Raw genomic sequence first — 21,482 nt, 5'->3', positions numbered from 1 at the left:
ACACACACACACACACACACACACACACACACACACACACACACACACACACAGACAGACAGACACACAGACAGACAGACAGACACACAGACAGACAGACAGACACACAGACAGACAGACACACACACAGACAGACACACACACAGACAGACACACACACAGACAGACACACACACAGACACAGACACACACACACACACACACAGACACACACACAGACACAGACACACACACACACACAGACACACACACACACAGACAGACAGACACACAGACAGACACACAGACAGACACACAGACAGACAGACACACAGACAGACAGACAGACACACAGACAGACAGACACACACACAGACAGACACACACACAGACAGACACACACACAGACAGACACACACACAGACAGACACACACACAGACAGACACACACACAGACAGACACACACACAGACAGACACACACACAGACAGACAGACACACACACAGACAGACACACAGACAGACAGACACACAGACAGACAGACACACAGACAGACAGACACACAGACAGACAGACACACAGACAGACAGACACACACACACACAGACAGACACACACACAGACACACACACACACAGACAGACACACACACAGACAGACAGACACACAGACAGACACACACACAGACAGACACACACAGACAGACACACACAGACAGACACACACACAGACAGACACACACACAGACAGACACACACACAGACAGACACACACACAGCCAGACACACACACAGCCAGACACACACACAAACAGACACACACAGACAGACACACACACACACAGACAGACACACACACACAAGACAGACACACACACACACACAAGACAGACACACACACACACAAGACAGACACACACACACACACAAGACAGACACACACACACACACAAGACAGACACACACACACACACGACAGACACACACACACACACAAGACAGACACACACACACACACAAGACAGACACACACACACACACAAGACAGACACACACACACACACAAGACAGACACACACACACACACAAGACAGACACACACACACACACAAGACAGACACACACACACACACACAAGACAGACACACACACACACACAAGACAGACACACACACACACACAAGACAGACACACACACACACAAGACAGACACACACACACAAGACAGACACACACACACACAAGACAGACACACACACACACAAGACAGACACACACACACAAGACAGACAGACAGACAGACAGACACACACAGACAGACACACACAGACAGACAGACACACAGACAGACAGACACAGACAGACAGACACACACAGACAGACACACACAGACAGACACACACAGACAGACAGACACACACAGACAGACAGACACACACAGACAGACAGACACACACAGAGACACACACACAGAGACACACACAGAGACACACACAGAGACACACACAGAGACACACACAGAGACACACACAGGACGTGGTGGTGAGAAAGGAAGGGATTATTGAAGGAGCGTATTTCTGACTCACAAGTTGGGAATGTTCACCATGCTGTGAAAACAGATCTGATAATGTGGTTGGTTTGATGAAAGCTGACAGAAGAAGGGATACAGAAGGGTCCAACACATTTATACCCAAAAAGTCATTTCTCTCATTAATTAATAATGAAAACTTACAAAAATACATCTTCATAGCTTGAACACTTTGTACACTTGTCCTGCACAATGTTTATTCCTAACACTGAGACTAAACATTTGCGGCTCAGCATCTCTGATTTGTAGCCTTCTTAAACCCAAAATAGAAAAGCACTGCTGCAGCTTAACACACATTCATCACATTATACGACTTCTGGTCCTTCTAATTTAATGCTTTATTAAATTTTGTATTATGCAAGAAGAAATTTCAAAAAGCCTGTCAAGTGCAAATCAAGCCGAGATGTGAGTCTGTGAAGAATCCTTTAACGGTCACATATACATGACAGCACAGTGTAATCCAGCTGGTTAAGAAGTGTGGGTCAGCTAAGATTTAGTATAGAGTGCAGAGAGATGCAGGGATGGTTTATGGCCTTTGACTTTGGCAGCAAGATCCAGCGACCTTCTGAGCAGAAATCCAGAGCCTTAACTCTTGAGCCACCTCTAAAATTAAGTACATTTGGGGTCAAAGCTCAGGGTCAGACATGGTACAAGGCCCCTGGAGGGTTAAGCTAGGGTTAAGAACATTGGCAGCTTGGCAATGCTGGTTTTTAACCTAGACCTTCTGATCAGTAACCCAGTGCCATTAAGACACCACTGGCCTAAAATGCGAATCTGAGCCGAGGGGGGAACTCGTGTCAGTGAGCCACGGGACACACCACCTATAGGATATTGGTAGTTCAGTTAATAATCAGAGTGCAGAAATATCCACACATGACCAAACCTCAGGCTTCTCAGCCACACCTCAATGTTAACCTGTTCACCAGGTAAACGCAGGAGATTATAAAACCAACTTTAAAAACATCACTTCACTTGCAATGCCTAATCGGTTTAGGGTTAGTTTTACACTTAAAGCAAAACCGTCGCTCTTTTACAACCCTGAGCACAGCCACGAGAGCAGCCTAGAATAATTGTGTTCAGTTGGCCCAGTTAGATTTACCTTGCAGTCAGTACTGGGTCACTCCCAATGTGCCTCTTATACAGTAAGACTGCACACAAACTTAGCCATTTTCTGTGTGTGTGTGTAAGATACCAAGAAGCATAAAAAAGCACTATTTCAGAATGAACTGTGTGACATTCGTTTTCAATTATAATACCGAAGAATGGACGATTTATAACTCTATGATGTTCAGAGTCACGCACATTCGTCTCTACTCTTTTATCTGTCAAATGCGTCACTGTTGCCTCCATTCATAAAAAGCTTCTTTGTGTCTTTTCTAGTTTGCTTTGAATAAAGCCATCGTTCCGTTCAAGTTTCAACACATTTCACTTTCCACATTTGTCTTTGTTAAATAAATGAAAGAAAGTGCACTGTGAAACAAAGAGTGACAGAAGAGGAGAAGACGTAGAGCACAGGCAATGAGCCGTTGGATGAATGGGAACATCCGTTAGCCCCGAGGGGGTTTAGGGTCAGGAAGAGAGGCTTAAAAGACGGCAAGAACACGTGCACTATTATCCCAAATGGTGCAGAGTCAGGCTACTGTATCTGATCTCTCCCAGTCCCTGGAGATCGAAGCCTCTCTTACTGAGCTGATGCTGCAAACTCCAACAGTAAAAACATGCCAGCTTTACTGGCTCATCCCATAAAGCATTTTAAAATCCTGAAGCAGAGCAAGAAACCTGCAGCACTGCCAATCCTAGTTGGTGCAGTTTATGTTCCACTCAAAGAACGTTGATATTTCTCCAGATGTGGGCGTGTGGATCAACACTAAACCATCCTGCTCAGTGAGGACAGTTTTCGGTCACAGCTGTAAATTTAGGACTAGCGCTTTATCGTCATTGTTTTTTAAGCCAAATCTCCGATCACCAAGTGGCGAGTACCGTAGTTATAGTTCAGGAATCGAATCGCTTGCGGGTGGCTGTGCGAATGGAACGGACACGTCTACCTAGTGGTCCCCTGTACAGGTTCATTTTATTTCCAGTTAACAATCTTCTACCAGTGTAATATTTTCAAATGTGGTTGGAAAACATATTTAACATGTAAGGAAGCATGCATCTAAATCATCCAAACAAGCAAAGAAAGACGCCGCCGCTAAAGGCGATGCGCACTCACTGTGATGTCAGCGTGTCGGCCTTTCTTACGTGCATTCTCTCATAAAACGCAACTCGTAAAATCCTTCGCTTACGCTTTAGTTGAAAGCCACGTTTGGGCTGGGGGTTGTAACACTATAGGAGTAATAAAACAGAAAACAGAACCTGCTCAAACTAATCCAGCTTCAGGTATCAGCAATGAACCGTCCAAGTGACGCAAACAGAAGAGGTCACTGAGAAACTAAATGATTTGGAACTCGACATTTCACCTCCTCCTTCTCCTCCCTTTTGCACTCGGCTCGAATCCATGGTTTAGAAACTTGGAGGAGGGTTATCAGGGAAGACAGCTGGTTCTGGATTATGTTGCTTGTTTTTTTTTTTGTTCCCTGCACTTGTGTGCTGCCGCTGCCCCTCCTCCATATTCTTCCTCTCCAAAATACACAAACTCCCAGGGTGTTGCCCCTAGACCTCTTTGCCCGTGTGTGTGTGTGTGTATGTGTGTGTGTGTGGGTGTGCAGATATCTCCCTGAGATCTGTAGTCCGGAAGGGTGCAAATAAAATGCCCAATTACACCAATACGGCAAGAGCAAATGCCAAAACAAGACACAAAAAGGTTTGCAAAGTGTTACAGGGAACAAATGAGAGACAGAGACCGGCATACACTCGTGAAATGGAGGACCGGTGAAGCTGGATTTACAAAGCAGTGTAATCAACTGTTAAAAAAAAGCATTAAAGCCACTATTTCAGGTTTAATGAGAGTTGTGAGGATGTAACTCCACAATCACAGAAACTCTGGTGGATTTTTAGGTAAGACTTCATTAGTAAACAGAAATAAAAAATATAATAAACAAAAATAACAAAAAAAAAAAACAAACGTGAGTCGTTTTCGTATAACTGCACGGCCCATCGTGCGCTATTTTGTATTTATTGTGTAGATCAAGGTTTCACTTCACACCGTGTGTCTTCATTCATTCACTGGAGTGTCATGTAACCAAAATGGCATAAACACAATGAGCTTAATGAATTGGTTCATGATCAAAATGTTTCGTGTAGAATTGTCAGCGTAGCAAACTACCGTGTTTACGTCGAGGCATGCGGCATCCAGTTACACAATGTTTAAACCTCCCAAAGGACTTAAGGAGAAGAAGGATTTCCAAACGTGTCAAAGAACAGAGCTGGGTCATAAGTGTCTTAGTAGAAGGAAAGTATTAAGAAAACAAATAATGTTAGCACATGATGTGTGCTGTATAAACGCAGGAAAAAAACAAATTAGATCTTCAGTAGGTGACGACGTACATGTTGGCGTGCACATGTCAGGATATTAGCCTAACGGCACAGGAATAGGTTGATAATAAAGGAGAAAAGAAAGTAATACAAACATTTCTGGTTACTTGGCAGGACTTGGTGAGTCGCCCCTTTAAGACTGCACAGAGCTATACAGCGTTGCACACTAGCGAATAACGGAAATGCACGACGTGACATGTTTATTTCTTCTGTCTGCTCTCGCTCAAAGTTATCAGAGAAGTACGAGCGAGCGAGAGCGCGAGCGAATTTCTTAGATCTATTAAACATAGCAGCAAAACTGGATCATTTACATGGACTTTTACTTGAAGATAGGTACATGATGCGAGACGATATATCGGTAAACAATACATAAGTAAATAAAAAGAGGTTTCGTTTAAAACAGAAAATATCAATCAGGTAACTTCAGAAGATATCATTTATAGGAAGTGTTTTTTTTTTTATTACAAGTTCCAAAATAATGTTATGCAGCCTTTTAGAATCAAAATCAGAGCCCAGTGAAACAGGCTAGTGACTCCTCAGTCTCGCTCGGCTCTACCCTTTTACTCAAACAATATCAGAACAATGTTCTTTTATGAGAGGACTGTGTGTGTGTGTGTGTGTGTATGTGTGTGTGTGTGTGTGTGTGTGTGTGTGTGTGTGTGTGTGTGTGTGTGTGTAGGAGGAGCAACAGCTGTGACTGAACAAACAGCTGCATCACTTCACTGACCCTTGTCCCTTCCTCCCTCTCTCCCTCCCTCCCTCTGTTGCTCTAATCTCCTCACTGGGGTTGGGGAGGAATTTCATACAAGAGTTTAAATAAAAAAAAATAAAAATAAAAAGTTCTTTACATGACTGTGTTTTGTGTGATATATCGTATACAATCGTTGGGGCAGAATTAAGCTACATTCGAGACAAAACTACAACTGATAATTCATTGCAAACAACCACCTTTTAGTCCGACTTTTCACATTTTCAGGGGCTACAGAGAGAAGATGAAAGAAATGAAGTAAAACGAGCAGAAATATACACCAGACCGGAAAGATGATGATGAAAAAGAAAAGAACAAGAAGGAGAAGGAGAAGGAGGCCACTGAAGACACCCTTGATATTTCAACTCGTCCAGCTGGGACAGTCTTTAAGACCAGTTCCATCCATTTACAAAGTGACTTGAAAGCAACACAGTGAACAATATCAAAAAGACATTCTTTATCACACACACCCCCCAACACCTCGAAGAGAAAGTATGTAAAAATGCTGTTTGTTGACTCCAGCTCTGGATTTAACACTTTAATCTCCACCGAACTCAACACCAAATTGGAGGCCCTGGTACTTTGGTCCATCACAGTGTCAGTGAATCTCCAACTTCTGGACAGACAACTACGAACGTGCAGATGCGTCTCGCCCTCTGGAGCGAGGGCGCGTCTCGCCCTCTGGAGCGAGGGCGCGTCTCGCCCTCTGGAGCGAGGGCGCGTCTCGCCCTCTGGAGCGAGGGCGCGTCTCGCCCTCTGGAGCGAGGGCGCGTCTCGCCCTCTGGAGCGAGGGCGCGTCTCGCCCTCTGGAGCGAGGGCGCGTCTCGCCCTCTGGAGCGAGGGCGCGTCTCGCCCTCTGGAGCGAGGGCGCGTCTCGCCCAGTGTAGAAGGTGGACAGTTTTGTTAGTCATATCATGAACACCCTGATGAAGAGTCCTCATAGCATCATCACCACCCTGGATGCTAAAGGAACTTTACACTGCCTTCTAAGGTGTTAAGGAACTGAGTGCAGTAGTGTCCTGACATAAAGCATCGCAGCCTGGTGTCTACTGACAATGCTGCTGTGCTATCAGCCGTGCACACCACGTCCAATCCAAGCTTCCTGTCCTGCAGTCTGTCTGAGCAGTGAGGACAGGAAGATACCGAAAGACCTCAGACGTGCCAACAGTGAACTCTTCTCTCCAACATACAGAGAGAATGAGGAGGAGCTGCTTCCAGCAGGCCATCGTGCCCTCAAACAGGACACCTTGGACTATTTTTACATGCACTTATAAATACATACCATGGATTTCTCTGAAAACACTCACACACACACACACACACACACACACACACACACACACACACACACACACACACGCAGGAGCCGATATACACGGCATATCCTGCATTTATGAATATTTGTTATACTGGAGCCTTTTTCACTGCAACTTCCTCATCTTCATGCAGAGATGCTTCACACATACAATCAAACAGTTCATTATTTATTTTGCTGTCTTTTAAAGGGAATTTTTATTAAGCAATTTCTCTTTCGATGCATATTCGATTTCAGGTCGAACTTTAACAGATCGGTTAAATATGCAAACACGGACGGTACTTGGTCAAATCTACAACATTAAAAGAATAAAGAAGCAACAAGCTTTTATGGAGGCATTCATACAAAAAAAAAGAAAAAGAAAAAAAAAGCCCCCACGCCACGATAGTCAGTTTTGGGAGCAACACGAGCCTCAACACTAACAGTGTTCAATGGTATATATTTACCACCAGCAACTCATGTCCTGTAAATTCGGTGTTATTCTCTCTCTCTCTCTCTCACACACACACACACACACACACACACACACACACACACACACACACACACACACACACACACACACACACACACACACACACACACACACAGAGAAATGCCGAAGCTCCACAACTAGCTCACGTATTGCACATGAAATATGATGGTTACAAATTTCAAGGCCTTGGACTTGGATGTTCAATGAACACAGTGGATGTTCAGTCTGCTTTATCTCTACCCCAGGGGTGTTTGATTATCATGGGCACTGATTTTGAACTGCATTAACCTTCTCCGTGTCCGCCGGGAAAGGTTTAATATGGTGTCGGGTAAATGGTGACAGAGAGGGCGTTTGTTCCCTTGTACCAAAAGACAGTAATAAAATAAATAAATAAATAAATACATCAAAACAGATAGCTCCCTGAAAACAGCTTTCTGTCACAGACAATTCATACGAGCGAACAAAGAAGATATAATAGCAACGTGCTGGTGCATGGTCAGCACAGACCCTCTTTAAACATGAATCCAAACACTCTAAAAATATACTGGAGTGGGTGTCTGCCTCGACGGCCTGCCTATCTTCTGCCCACATACGAGCCCGAGTACAGAAAGTTCCAGAGTCTCAACAAAGAAGAAAAGACGACAACAACAAGAGGAAGTAAAACACGAAGAAGAGGAAGAAGAGCAACAAGAACAAAGAAGAAGAAGGAGATAAAGTAAAACAACAATAAATAGAGGAAGAAGACGACGAAGAGGAGATAATAGCTATTGATTAAGAACATGAAAACAAGAAAAGATATTAAAAAAAACCATCCTATCAAATGATCCGTTTCCCACGTGTACGGAAATTCTGGTGGTTTCACCGGTTTTGTTTGAATGTGTAACTCTGTGAGCACTGACAGGTGTCAACGCTGATGTCTCAGTGACTCCAACATGGCAGACCACCTGTGCCTGAAAATCCCTCGGTGTTAATGCTGACGGAGTAATGGCTAGATCTCAGTCCCAGGTTTCTTCTGGGTGCCAACAAATATTTGGAACCGTCTTGGATCGTTCTCATGCTTCCCTCACATAATGGAGGGGCGGGGTGGGGGGCATCGCAGCGGCAGGTACGGGACTGTCTCCGAGAGAAACGAGAGCGGGCGTTAATATATTACAACACGTTGTTCTGTTACAAAGCATACAGATCACAAACAGATGAGGACGACCTTGAATAATAATTCAAACACAATGGCAGAGCGAACAGTTCGATTCACTTTGTGATTGCAGGCAGCACTGGATTTAATCAGCTGAGCAGTCACAGTGAAGTGGTTAAAAATCCCCGATGTACCAGAGCTCTTCACAGTCAGGTGATGCTCAGAGAACTTTACTCATGGCTCGAGTCTTGCAACAGACCTCTACATGGAAAAAATAACCCTGGTGTGTGTAGCTATAAAGGTCACAGCAGAGTGTATGATTGGTGCTAACAAGCAGACATGACATTGGTCATTGGCATTTTGTGTCAGAACCAGGGCTGGGCGATATGGCTGAAAACTGTATCACGATATCGGTGTTTCGTATCGGTCGATATTGATGAACTTAACCTTCCTCTGATCAGAATCCCCTCAGTTATTAAGACAGAAATGTCAACAACCAGGAAAACTCAAAGAATTAAAATGTAAACATAAGTCTAAAGTCACAATGAACACTTAATTCTCTCTTAACATTTAAGGTGCAAAATGAAAGAGAATGTAAGAAATGCTTAATAAAGTGTAATAAAATAGTGCAAAGTGTTCAATATAAACAGAGAATTTAGTGCTATTGCACTAGAGGTTTAGTGCTATTGCATAATTTGCAGATGACATTGTTCTGACTATGGTCAGACATAATATACAAAAAACTGCCATACTGTCAAGATGATTTTTCCTCTTTTGTTTACAATTTCCTCACTCGCTGTGGCTCATTTTCTGCTCATCGGTCACCAATTACTGAAGAGGAATCCAGCAGACCAGCACGAGACAACGATATGGTGCAACGATATAGCATGTCACTTCCTACGTTCCTACATATCGAACAATTTATCTTGATATCTTTCACGTGTCTATCGCGATACATATCGTTATCGTTTTATCGCCCACCCTAGTCAGAACAATAACATTCAATAGTAAGTACCGTACTATTGATACCAACATCGCACAGCCTAGCATAAAAAGTTGACACTTGTACGCTGACCTGAACAACATAATATTATCAATGCTTCATTATCTCATATTGTTCAAAATCCTGTAACGTTTATACCGATTACGCGATCAGCTTACGCTAGTTATCACCAGTTATTGCTCAAACATAAGACAAAAGATTTTAGTTGAGTGAATTTGCTAGACTGCAGAAGAACAAATGCAGTAAACACTAGGGATGAACACCTCAGGCTTCTACATCACACCACACAATACAGTGTCTGTTCTGTAAAAGACGCCGATAGGTTCATATCTGATACATGAATTAGTTTTTTCCAGGTTTACAGCCGAGTCACACTGATAACGAATTCAATTATTTCCACAACATAAAGGACTTGAATAAGTGTTTACACGCTGGTGAAAACCTGCAGATCGTACCAAAACACATGCATCAGCAAACAAACATACTGCTCTACTGCGCTGTTTGTGCGGCTCATGATTCTGAAATGATCTCTGGATGGTCCATCAGACAGGGTTGTGGTGAACCTGGAGCCGCAGAGGACACTCAGGGGACTCGGGGCACAAGGCGCACACACACAGCTTGGATCAGTTAGAGATGCCAATAAGCTGACAACAAATGTCTCTGGACTGGGAAAGGAAACCGAAGTACCTGAAGGAAACCCCTGAAGGAAAACATGCACAGACTCCACATCCGCAGAGGAGACACACACATCAAACCCCGAACCCCAGAGGTCTGAGACGAACACTGTCTGCCCCAGGCCACTGGGGCAGAGACTAACATGTAAGTGTACACAACTCAAACGATCCATATGGCAGATTGTGGATAATCTGTACTGGTTCTCCGGCTGGATGGTTCACTGATCTATAGGAAATCGTTTGTATGATGAATTACCTACATTTTAGCTGTCTACAAATCACAGATATCTGCTTGCTGGTGTGTATACCGGTTCATATTCTTCTCACCTAAGCTCAATCGTTCACTTACAGGGATTCCCTGCCCCTTCTGTGCAATGCTGAAAAACAAGAGATATCACAGAGATCTCCATCAGAGAAACATCTGTGACTATTTCAATAATAATCGATGGACAGTTTGTTTTTGTTTTTTTAACCAATGAATCAAACCATCTCAACTTCCACCCCAAGGAAACGTTGAATTCGGCTGTGTTTGCCAAATCCACATAACACGCCGGGCTGAAGTGTCCGAGTGCTGTTTCAATCAATACATCTTTGTGTTCATTCAATAGCGTCGCTGCAAAGTGCAGAAAGTGCAAGGACCAACAAGAACAGCTTCTGAAGCGTCGGAAAACAACAAGGTGGCCTGTGGCTTTGTCTTTATTTTGCTTGTTGCTAGTCACAAGACACATCTAAGCCAACTGACCTGAAAAAGCCCCCTAATGACACAGGATTACGTTGAAGTGGAAAAGATGATGATGGCTGTGTAACTACAGCATGTGGACCATGCAAATGATTTATTTATTGACTTGGTTTCATTTATTCATGCTATATCTATATACTATAGATTGATGTAAGAAGTCGTTTCTTATAACCGACTCACCCACCCACTGAAATGTGAGAATGAACCAGGGATGGGACCGCGTCTCACCCGTCTCCACGCCTGTAATTTATTCTTCACGGACAATTTAATATTTTATTAAAACAGTTTCAGCATTCCAACTTCTGGAGCCTCTTTCCTGTGTTAACTCACTGGAGGCACCATGTAGATATTTATACAGGATCCGTGTTGAGGCACTTCGACACACTTGTAGCTTAACGTCCTCTGACCTGCTGTGAAAGGAGACTAGAGCTTAGGTTGTTTCTCCAAAGCGAAGGCCTTTAATTTGTTACCTCTATGGCTTTAAGTAGAGTGCTGACAGATGTCTCATAAATTACAACAAGACAGCTCAACTTTTTTTTTTTTTTTTACTTTTTACCGTTTTTGTCTTCAGGTCACACCGAGGAGCTCCTGGAGTTTCATTTCACTGTGTACTGCATCAGCTAAATATGGTGGAAATGAAAATAAAAGCCTCTTGACTTGAGATCAAACCTCAGCAGTGGGATTTAGAACAAGCGGCAGTGAACAGTTATAGACTCAACATGAGGCATATTTGTGTTTAAATATAGCTCTGTAACAAAAGGTGGTTTTGGTTGGCGGGGGAAAAGGCAAACTGTTAGTGACAGCTGTACAAGTAGTCGTCTGAACCTACCTGTCTGCCAGGAAACTGGAGCAATGACTAGTCCGGACAGACAATCTGATTGACCCGGATGCCCAATTCCTACTGAGGAATTATTTCCACTTAGGAGGGAAGTCAAATGTGAGAATACAAACTGAAACGAGTGGGAAAATCAAAACAGGAAGACAGGGCGGGACAAGGTTACAGTCTCCATATAAGCAAGATGGGGGGAGGCAGACTCAAAGGAGAATTGTATGATTTCGCCCCAGGGCTAGTTCAGAGAGACAGAGAGAGAGAGAGAGAGAGAGAGAGAGAGAGAGAGAGAGAGAGAGAGAGAGAGAGAGAGAGAGAGAGAGAGAGAGAGAGAGAGAGAGAGAGAGAGAGACCATTTTATCAGACAAGTCCTGCAAATCCCAGGAAGTATGGACATAACCAAACCTTTGAGATCCCTAAGCCAAGGCACATCAAGCAACATCACAGTAAACAGATTTCTTTCTTTTCTTTTTTTTTAATTTATATTTTCTGGAGCCTGGCTATCTCTGCCAAAAATGCACATTTGTTGAACACCACTGGCTGTTGTGGATATCAGCCGAACCCTCTGACATGTTTGCTTTCCGACTTCCTTACTTAAATGGATATGCGTCGACACTCAGGATCATAATCACGGCCCTCAAAACATTTCCCTAAATAAAGATACCAAACTGTAACTTATCCATGAAGCAGGTCTGGTCCCACTGGGACATAGATTGTATCTTTAACCTATGAATTAATACCTCTGAAGACAACTCCATAATTGAACTGTCCACTTTTAAAGGTCTCGATGATGAAAGAGCTCAGATGAAAATGCACAGCTATAGTAACTCCAAATGCAATCCATCACTCTTTACAACCGTGCTGAAAGGGAAAAAGCATCACAGAAAACACAACAGTTTAAATCCATGAGGTGGATGGACTTCAACAGCAGAAGACCACATCGGGTTTCACTACAATCGTTCAAGAACCCGAGTGTGAGGTTACAAAGAGCACCTTATCCAAACTGGACAGATTTAAGAGCAGGTGAGGTTGTCAGGAAGACTAGGAAAACTACAGTTATTTCTGAGAATGAGGTCATTTTCTTTCCTGCATCGTTTTACTTGGGCATGTGGTAGCCTAGTGGTTAATTTGTTGGGCTACCAATCGGAGGGCTATGAGTTCGATCCCAGGTCCACCAAGCTGCCACTGTTGGGCCCCTGTGCAAGGCCCGTAACACTCAAATCGTTCAGCTGTATAAAAATGAGATAATGTAAGTCGCTCTGGATATAAGGGCGTCTGCTAAATGTTGTTAATGTAAATGTACTAGACGTCTTTTACCAGTACTGCGGCATCCGGTTCTGACGTCTCAGATATTTTCAATCAGTATAAGGAAATGAACTTTTTTCTTCCTGCAAGTCTGACATAAAATGAGTCAGAAATCGGTTGGCTTTCAGTGTAAGACCTGTGTTTTTCCCCTCTGTCGGATAACTTACGCAGACGTTTAGCGGTTGAAGATAAACACCTTAAAATTTTCGATGCTTATGAACGAAGATAAAAGAGCAGAAATGGGTTTGATAACTTTTACCTTAACGATTTGGGGTTTGTTTGTTTTTGTTTTTTTTTTTTCATTTCGATGAACAAAAACGAGGTAAAAACAGAAATTCATAGTGTCTAATTTCACATGAACCGTAAATCACCACCATGGAGTGTGACCCAAGAAAGAAATTCAGTGTTGAACAAAGACACAAACAAATAGGTGCAAATGGTTTTTTTTTTTTTTTGGTCTCTTGGGGGGAGGGGGGAGAGAAGAGTCAATTGTGTTGATAGTAGAGTTGAGGTATAAGGTCTGAACTGTTATTACACCACAATACATCCCATCACGTGATACACAAAACGCACTGGTGTGAGCTGTTCCTATTTACAGAATTCTGTTGTGTATCAAAGTCAACTATTCTTAGTCTAACTCTTTCTCCTGAGCTAATGAGCACTAACAAATCACAGCAGGGGAACTGAAAATGAAAAGAAAAGAAAACGACACAGGGCAAGCTGCACTGTTTGAGTAAGTCTTCAGATGTACATGCCAAACACACACCCACCTACAGACAGCTGCACAGTGTGAGAGCGCGTGCTGAGAACCAAAATGCACGTTCCCCGGTTCTCGGACGTCACGCGAACGTGCTGTTTAAACAACTCGCTGAAATAAAAACCTGCTAAGAAAAACGATGAGTGTTTTTGCGTGCGACATTCTCAGCGTTGGAGATTTATTCTCTAGTAGATCAGTTGCAGGAAAACCGTGTTCCGAAAGAACAGCGAGCAGCTGTTTATCCTCTCTCTTTATTCATTCTCTGCCACTGTCCTATTTAAAGCTAACCTGTTATTGCTAAATCTAGGTGCGGGTGTTCTCTCTGACGAGATTCGTCACATTACCCAGAAACCCCTCAGCCACAAGAGCTACTCACACACACTTCATTCAAACACTTATCAGCTGATAGGCTCTTCACACACACATGCAGAGAGAGAGAGAGAGAGAGAGAGAGAGAGAGAGAGAGAGAGAGAGAGAGAGAGAACACACACTCAGAGATACACACACTCACAAAACACACACACAGATTTTCTGATGAAATTTGTCTACACATAACCTAGCATAGGGGAGACTGTGGCTCTTGGATGGAAATCAGTGTGTAAAAACACAACGAGCTCTGAACATTTCCCGTACTGTCTCTCTGCAGCCATCGGCACGTCTGTCACTCTCGGGACTAGCATCACCGCCAACACAGCATTTCATTACCAAAACTTAAGCATGTGGGTTTAAACCTACACAGAGAACAGAGCGGTGCCTATTTCTCAGCCACACTGGTAAACCTAATCCACCATTTGTTCAGAGAAAAAAAAATCTATTTGTGCCTGTAGCCATGTCCAAATTAGGCCATTATTAAGAAGGACACTGCTACATTACTAGTAAGTGTCATCACTTAAACACGTAGGCATGTGCACTCTTCTTGGTTGGTACAGTATGCGTCCCTCCTCGTCCCACTCGTCACCTTTCACTTCCCATCCGATGATGAAAAAAACTCTGGCAGCGACGTAGCTGCCAGAGTGCCTGCGCCTCTAAGCTATCGGCTACAGCAAGAAGTTATCAGCTACACATCAGGACACTAATCTAAAGCTGCATATCGAGCTACGAAAAAGAGCGAGAGAAAAAAAAACATCTTGTTATCGTTAGCATTTGGTTAGATAACTGATTCCTGTTTTGAGGTAAATATTCATCAGGGTTACAGATTTCACATTCAGAGAGCTGACTGCTCTAAACCAAATACTGACGGTGATCGTGTTGTGAGCGGCCGTGATGATCTGATGTCAGTTGCTGAACTCGGGGTTAAGGACAAGCGTCTGAGTTGATATTATAAACATTTATACTTTGTAGTGCTTACCCTACTCAGGGTCACGGGGAATCAGAGGGACAAGGCAGTGGACACCCAGGATGGGGTGCCCAATCCATCACGGAACTCAATCACACCCACTTACACAGGATTTACATTTATGACATTTAGCAGACACCCTTATCCAGAGTGACTTACAACAGAGCCCATGACCTGTTTGAACCCATGACCTTCCGATCAGTAGCTCAACACCTTAACCACTGAGCTACCACCTCCTCTATGGACAATATAGAGATGTCAATCAGGCTACAGTGCTTGTCTTAGAACCGGGCGAGGAAAGAAATGTGAGTACCTGATAAAAATCCCAAAACATGAGGAGAACAACTCCTGACACAGCGGAGAGGCGGAACTCAAACCCCCAACCCTCAAGCTGTGAGGAAAACTGTTCTCAGCCATCATGCCATCGCGGTCCTCTACACTTTAAACATCATTGTGCAACGTTATGTGGTACAACGAGCAGCCAGCTAGCGTGAAGTAACGGATCCTTGAATCTGGCTGGAGAACCAATCAAGCAGACCAGTGAACAGCGAGTTCCCACGTTGGCCATGACATCTAGAGCGATACTGACTGCCAATCAGAGCTCGAAAGGTTCCTGCTCAAAACAGACAACACACCTGAGCCATTAGTGAAGCCAGTGTGTGTGTGTGTTTGTGTGTGTGTGTTCAAATAGGTTTAGAGACAAATTGCAAATTCACAGCAAGAAAAGAAAACTAGAACTTTATATTTACATATATAATATCAGACCATTTAAACAGAGATCATTGAACAATTAACTACTTCATTCTGGTCTGTCTGATACTCAGAAGGCTGGAGTTACATTTTAGTTCAAGGATAAACAAACTCAGTAAATATTATGCCTGAGGAAGTTAAACAGATGTTTGGTTAAAACTTTAAAATGAGCAGCACCTCAGCATTTACATTAACACTTCCTTGAATGTGTCCCTACACACAGAACGTCTCCGATTTCTCTCTAGTTTAAACGCTTGGCAGTTCTGATATAGAAATATATCCGGTCATTGTTGCTGAACAAATTTTCATTTCAGATTTGCAAATGCAAAGCAATACTGTTTTATTCCAAGATACTTCTTGGAATAAAACTTCATAGATTGCTGATCACCTGTTTTGCACGTTCCTTAACTAGAAGCCTTATGGCAATATTAACCAATGAATTCAAATTGTGACCCATAATATTACCACTCAAAAGCTTTTCCAAGAAGTTAAGGCTGTTTTTTTTGTTGTTTTTTGGGGGGATTTAGGCCTAAGTTCAACCTCTGTGTGAACGGACTGTACATGCCATAATCTTGTGTGTGAGAAGGCATGAGTTCAGCTGATCAGAGATACAAAGCTGAATGAACCTGAAAAACACTTAATACTGACAAAAAGGAAGGTTCTCTCATGGGGTCCGGATTCACACAAGTGTATAACCTGTGAATTGAAATCAAGTTTGAGCCGTAAGCGTGACCCTTCACCTAACACGCACACACACACACACACTTCAGTTGCTAAACCATACAAGCGCAAAAGCAGTAAAATTACAGGCTGCCTGATGATCCAGTCTCCATTAGCTGCTCTACAGCAACTCACACAGCCAGAACTCTTTAACAAACCATCCGTTCAGACCCGTGTTCAGGAAAACGGGAAGTCGTAAAAACCCCGAACAGGTATTTTAATCGAAAGCATAGCATCCACTACAGTGACTATATTTCTATCACTGTATCCATGATTAGCATCTACAAGCAGCGTGATCTTTCCAGGCATGTTCAGCAGGTACTTGAGATTTGGAACGCCACGTGATTTATTATTCTATTTATTAACTCTCACAGAAAGGGCGGACCGGGAACAGCCAAGATCAGTCAGCGTTCTCACCAGAACATCCTGTGATTCATTAGAGAACTTGTTTGATGAGTAGGGATGGTCATTACTGGGAATGTGAAGGTTTCTGAGCAGCCACATCATCAGACAGATTGCTAAACAGCCATCAAACAAACCATAACACACTTTAATAGATCTAATTAACTAACTACTACTAACTATTCAAATGCTTAGAACTTCTGCATATACACTATAGAGTATATTCAAAAGTATATGCACCCCAACCTGTGCATAAAGTCAGCTCCAGACATGAAGACATGGTGTTTAATGTTGGAGTAGAAGAACTCGAGTGTCCTGTACAGAGCCCTGACTCTGACTCAACCCCACTGAACACCATTGTGATGAACTGGAACACCGACTGAACCCCAGACCTCCTCACTCTTACATCATCAGTGTCTGATCTCACTAATGCTCTTGTAGCTGAATGATCACTAATCCCCACACACACACTCCAACATCTAGTGAAAAACCCTTTTCCTTGGTTAACATTTTCCACAATATGATGATCTAAAAACGAAGAAGAGTCTTTTCCAAGAACTGAGCACTGTCTCTTGTTACAGCCCTTTTACTGTGCCTTGCAAAAGTATTCACCTCCTTGGGGTTTTTCTTGTTGTTGTTGTTGTTGCATCACAACCTAAAATTATAAAATAGATTTTTTATTTGGATTTTATGTAACGGCCCCAACATAACGTTCCACACTGTTGAAGAAGAATGAAAATTACCTTGTTTTTAAAAACAAAAAAAAGTCAGTAGTGAGTGTCTAGGTATTTAACCCCTTGGCTAAATAAGTTCTGGTCCAACCAATTGACTTCACTTAAAGTCACATAATTAATTGATTAAAGTCAAAGCTGAGTGCAATCAACATCACACGAGTGGGTGAACACTCTCGCAAGGCACTGTGTATAGAAAGAAAGTGCTATTTATTGTTTTTAGGAAGCAAGGTGATCGTACAAGATTTATTTTGCCTCATAATGCCTCTATTCATATTTAATGAGAAGCGGTTATATATTTTGCTTCCATTCCAGCTCTATTATGCAGGTAGGCACTAAAGTTGTGAGAGGAAAAACTGAAACCTGTAAGAGGAATCGTTCGAGGCTAATCGCTTGGATTCGGGCCGGATTCGATGCTCCGGACGTACAAAGAAAACGAATGAACTCTCTCTCAGTTTGTCACTCACTGGTACAGAAATGAGAAGAGATGTCGGTCACGTTTCTTGATCATAAGTACAGCTATGTACAGAAAGTCATTACGTATGCGTGTCAGGAAGCAAAGTGAACAATGAGTTATTTCAGAAAACATACAAGATTAAAGATGATGACGATGAAGAAGACAAAGAAGGAAAAAAAGTAAAAAAGAAGAGAATCTCATCAGTTATATTACAAACAGCACAAAAAGGGAACATGGCCTGGAAAGAAAATATAATATAATATGTAAATTCAGTATGTAGTCTTTTATTTCATGACCTCCTGTCAGAGTTACAAACCCGTGTGGCCAACCCGGATGTACACAGCCGTACGACAACAGAAACCTAGTCATTTTAATTCATTTTAGGACTCGGATATTTATCATATAATCTTACGTGTGTAATAAAGCACTCGTTTATACAGTTCTACAGGTAATATTTTTTATCATCTCATAGAATTTGACAAGTAATAATAATAGTTGTAGTCAAAGACTGATGTGAACCAGCTTTACCATCACAAAATTTAGTTTCGGGAACACAAAAAAGAAATACTACACACTAGACAGTACACAATATCTACAGGACTGTGCAGAACTCTTAGGATCTTTTTTTTTTTGTTTTTACTGCACAATTTATCATCAATATTTGATTACTTCTAGATTATTCAGTCGAAAACATTTCACTCTGCTATCAAAATGCTACGGAAAAATTGTATGTTAGTACAGAAAGCAGCATGTTAGGTAAGGGATGACTGATCAGACATTAAAAAAAAAGAACCATCCTGAAAGCTGCTGGGTTTTGAAAGTGAAACAGTCTGCAGAAGATGCTACGCAAAACCTTGCAAAGGATGTGTTTTTTAAAAGGGACTTAAAAAGGGCCTTCACAGCATCGACTTTGCTAGGTTTTATACTGTTTACACTGTTTATTGTGCAATGTTCACTTCCTGGGACAAAAAAAAAGAGAAGAATAAACAGCAAAATTTTAAGCTGTTAATCGTCATAACAAATAACCGGTGAGGAAATTAGCATAAATTAAACAAACAGATAAAGTCACTTAGTAGGCACAACTTTTTCCCTCTCATTTCTTTAACTGTTTAAGGTTTGTGGGTAAACTCGCTAACTGCTTTTTACTCACTTTACTGATTCATTAATTGTCTTTTTCCCTACAAAAAAAATACAGCAAAATTTGTGATTTGGAGTTTAATTTGAGCCATTAAATATGAGAGAGAGAGAGAGAAAGTGAGAGAGAGAGACAGGCAGAATAAGAGAGAGAGACAGAACGAGAGAGAGAGAGAGCGACAGAGAGAGAGAAAGACAGCACGAAAGAGAAAGAGAGAGAGAGAGAGATAGAGAGAGAGAGCAGGAGAGAGAGAGATTAATTACTCTTGACAGTTTCTTTACTGTATAGTTCCTCCCCATTTCTTCTGGTGTTTCTGGGCTGTTTGGGTCAAAGACTCTATGGCAAAGACTCCTGTCTGTTGAACCCAGATTTCGTTCTTTGTTTTTTCTTTTTTGTATTTTTAAAGAAACTCACTGTATTTTCCTCAGGCTGAACATCTCATCAGTGCAATGCACAAATTAACAGACAATGATGCGGTGATGTGTTCGCCAGGATGTTTGTCAGCATGCCATGAAGTGTTCAGTGCCTCCACTTGACAGAAGGAAAGCAAAGACGCGGTGTGGTGTCTGTCTGCATGATCAATACATCCAGAGCAAAGGGTAAATAAACACAGCACGTGATACCTTTTATTTGGTTAGTTCAGGGTAGGGGAGTGATTTGTTCAGTGATGTTTAGATGCTCCAGCTTTAAAGAGACAGATCAGAGAGGCGAGTGCACATCATACTGATCTGTGATGATGCACTGAAGCTCTGTGGCTCATCTATCACACAGGGCCTCATGGTGGACCATTAAAACATCCCTATGTCCTTTTCTCGAGCTTGCACTCGTTCAAGGGACTTATTTGAAAGTTAAATTAAAGGAGTTTTGCTTTTGCAAGACGTGCACGAGGGCGTTATTTAAAGTTGGATGTAAACTCTAACGTCTCTCACTTCGTATTGTTGTTGTGAGCACGCGCGCGCACACACACACACACACACACACACACACACACACACACACACACACACACACACCCTAAAACCTGGTGAGGGACAGACAATTCGCACCACCAAAACATCAACTAATTGACCAACATGCACAGATATTTAGTGAAAGAAGCTCGTTGTTGTGTTTCACCGTGCAATGCAATGCAATGCAATGATTACAAGATTAATCCTGCAAAACGTGACTGAGGAATACAAAGTGCTGCCATCTTAAAGAGCTCGCAGTAAACAAATCCCATGCTAGAAGCAACAGGAAAATAAAACACAAGCATCACTATCCGTGTTTTAGAGGTGTGGGAGCATGCAGTGAACGCACAAGCCTGGTTCAGATGGAATTAAGTAGCTTGCTAGCTGTTAGCAACATGAGCTAACACTGAGCACGAGCGCCTCCGCATCACAACAAATCTCTCAAAAGACCAACAAAAACACGCTAACTTTACCTTCTGCCCTGGTTGCGAGGTTCGTGCTCTTGTGGTGGATCTGGACACAAACAAAATCCTATTACAGTCCGGCTGGAGGCAAGTCAACCGAACGCGCAGACGTGCTGTTTGAACTGCGGGGACGACGGTGGGCGGAGCTTCGGGCGGCTGCCGTTCGGTGCACGCGCTTCCTGTGTGTGTGTGTGTGTGTGTGTGTGTGTGTGTGTGTGTGTGTGTGTGTGTGTGTGTGTGTGTGTGTGTGTGTGTGTGTGTGTGTGTGTGTGTGTGTGTGTGTGTGTGTGTGTGTGTGTGTGTGTGTGTGTGTGTGCGTGTGCACGCGCTTCCTCTCTGTGTGTGTGTGTGTGTGTGTGTGTGTGTGTGTGTCTGACACCTGACTCTAAACCTGCATTTCAAGGATAAATTAAATGTAAGCGGGAATAAAGAATACGCAGCATCCCAGAAACCCCGAGGCCATGTTTATGTCACCGTAGTGTTCCAAATTGTGTATTTTTGAGAGCGAATTAGTTTGCG

The 21,482-nt window shown here is 42.7% G+C and overlaps 1 protein-coding gene across 2 annotated transcripts in view; it reads right to left on the bottom strand.

Moving 5' to 3' along the window:
• ralgps2 (Ral GEF with PH domain and SH3 binding motif 2) overlaps positions 1–21,158 on the bottom strand; it is a 90,583-nt gene extending 69,425 nt beyond the window's left edge. Inside the window, exon 1 of one of the 2 annotated variants that reach the window (XM_047801552.1) lies at positions 20,973–21,158. The gene's annotated coding sequence lies outside the window, so the exon portion shown is untranslated. The remainder of the gene's footprint in view (positions 1–20,972) is intronic. The other variant, XM_047801553.1, reaches the window with a different exon arrangement.
• Between the last annotated feature and the right edge of the window lie 324 nt (positions 21,159–21,482).

This window comes from Tachysurus fulvidraco, chromosome 16, assembly GCF_022655615.1.
Source record: "Tachysurus fulvidraco isolate hzauxx_2018 chromosome 16, HZAU_PFXX_2.0, whole genome shotgun sequence".
In the NCBI taxonomy this organism is placed as follows: Eukaryota; Metazoa; Chordata; class Actinopteri; order Siluriformes; family Bagridae; genus Tachysurus; species Tachysurus fulvidraco.
Note: the sequence above shows the minus strand (reverse complement) of the source record. Positions and strands in the feature narration are given on the sequence as shown.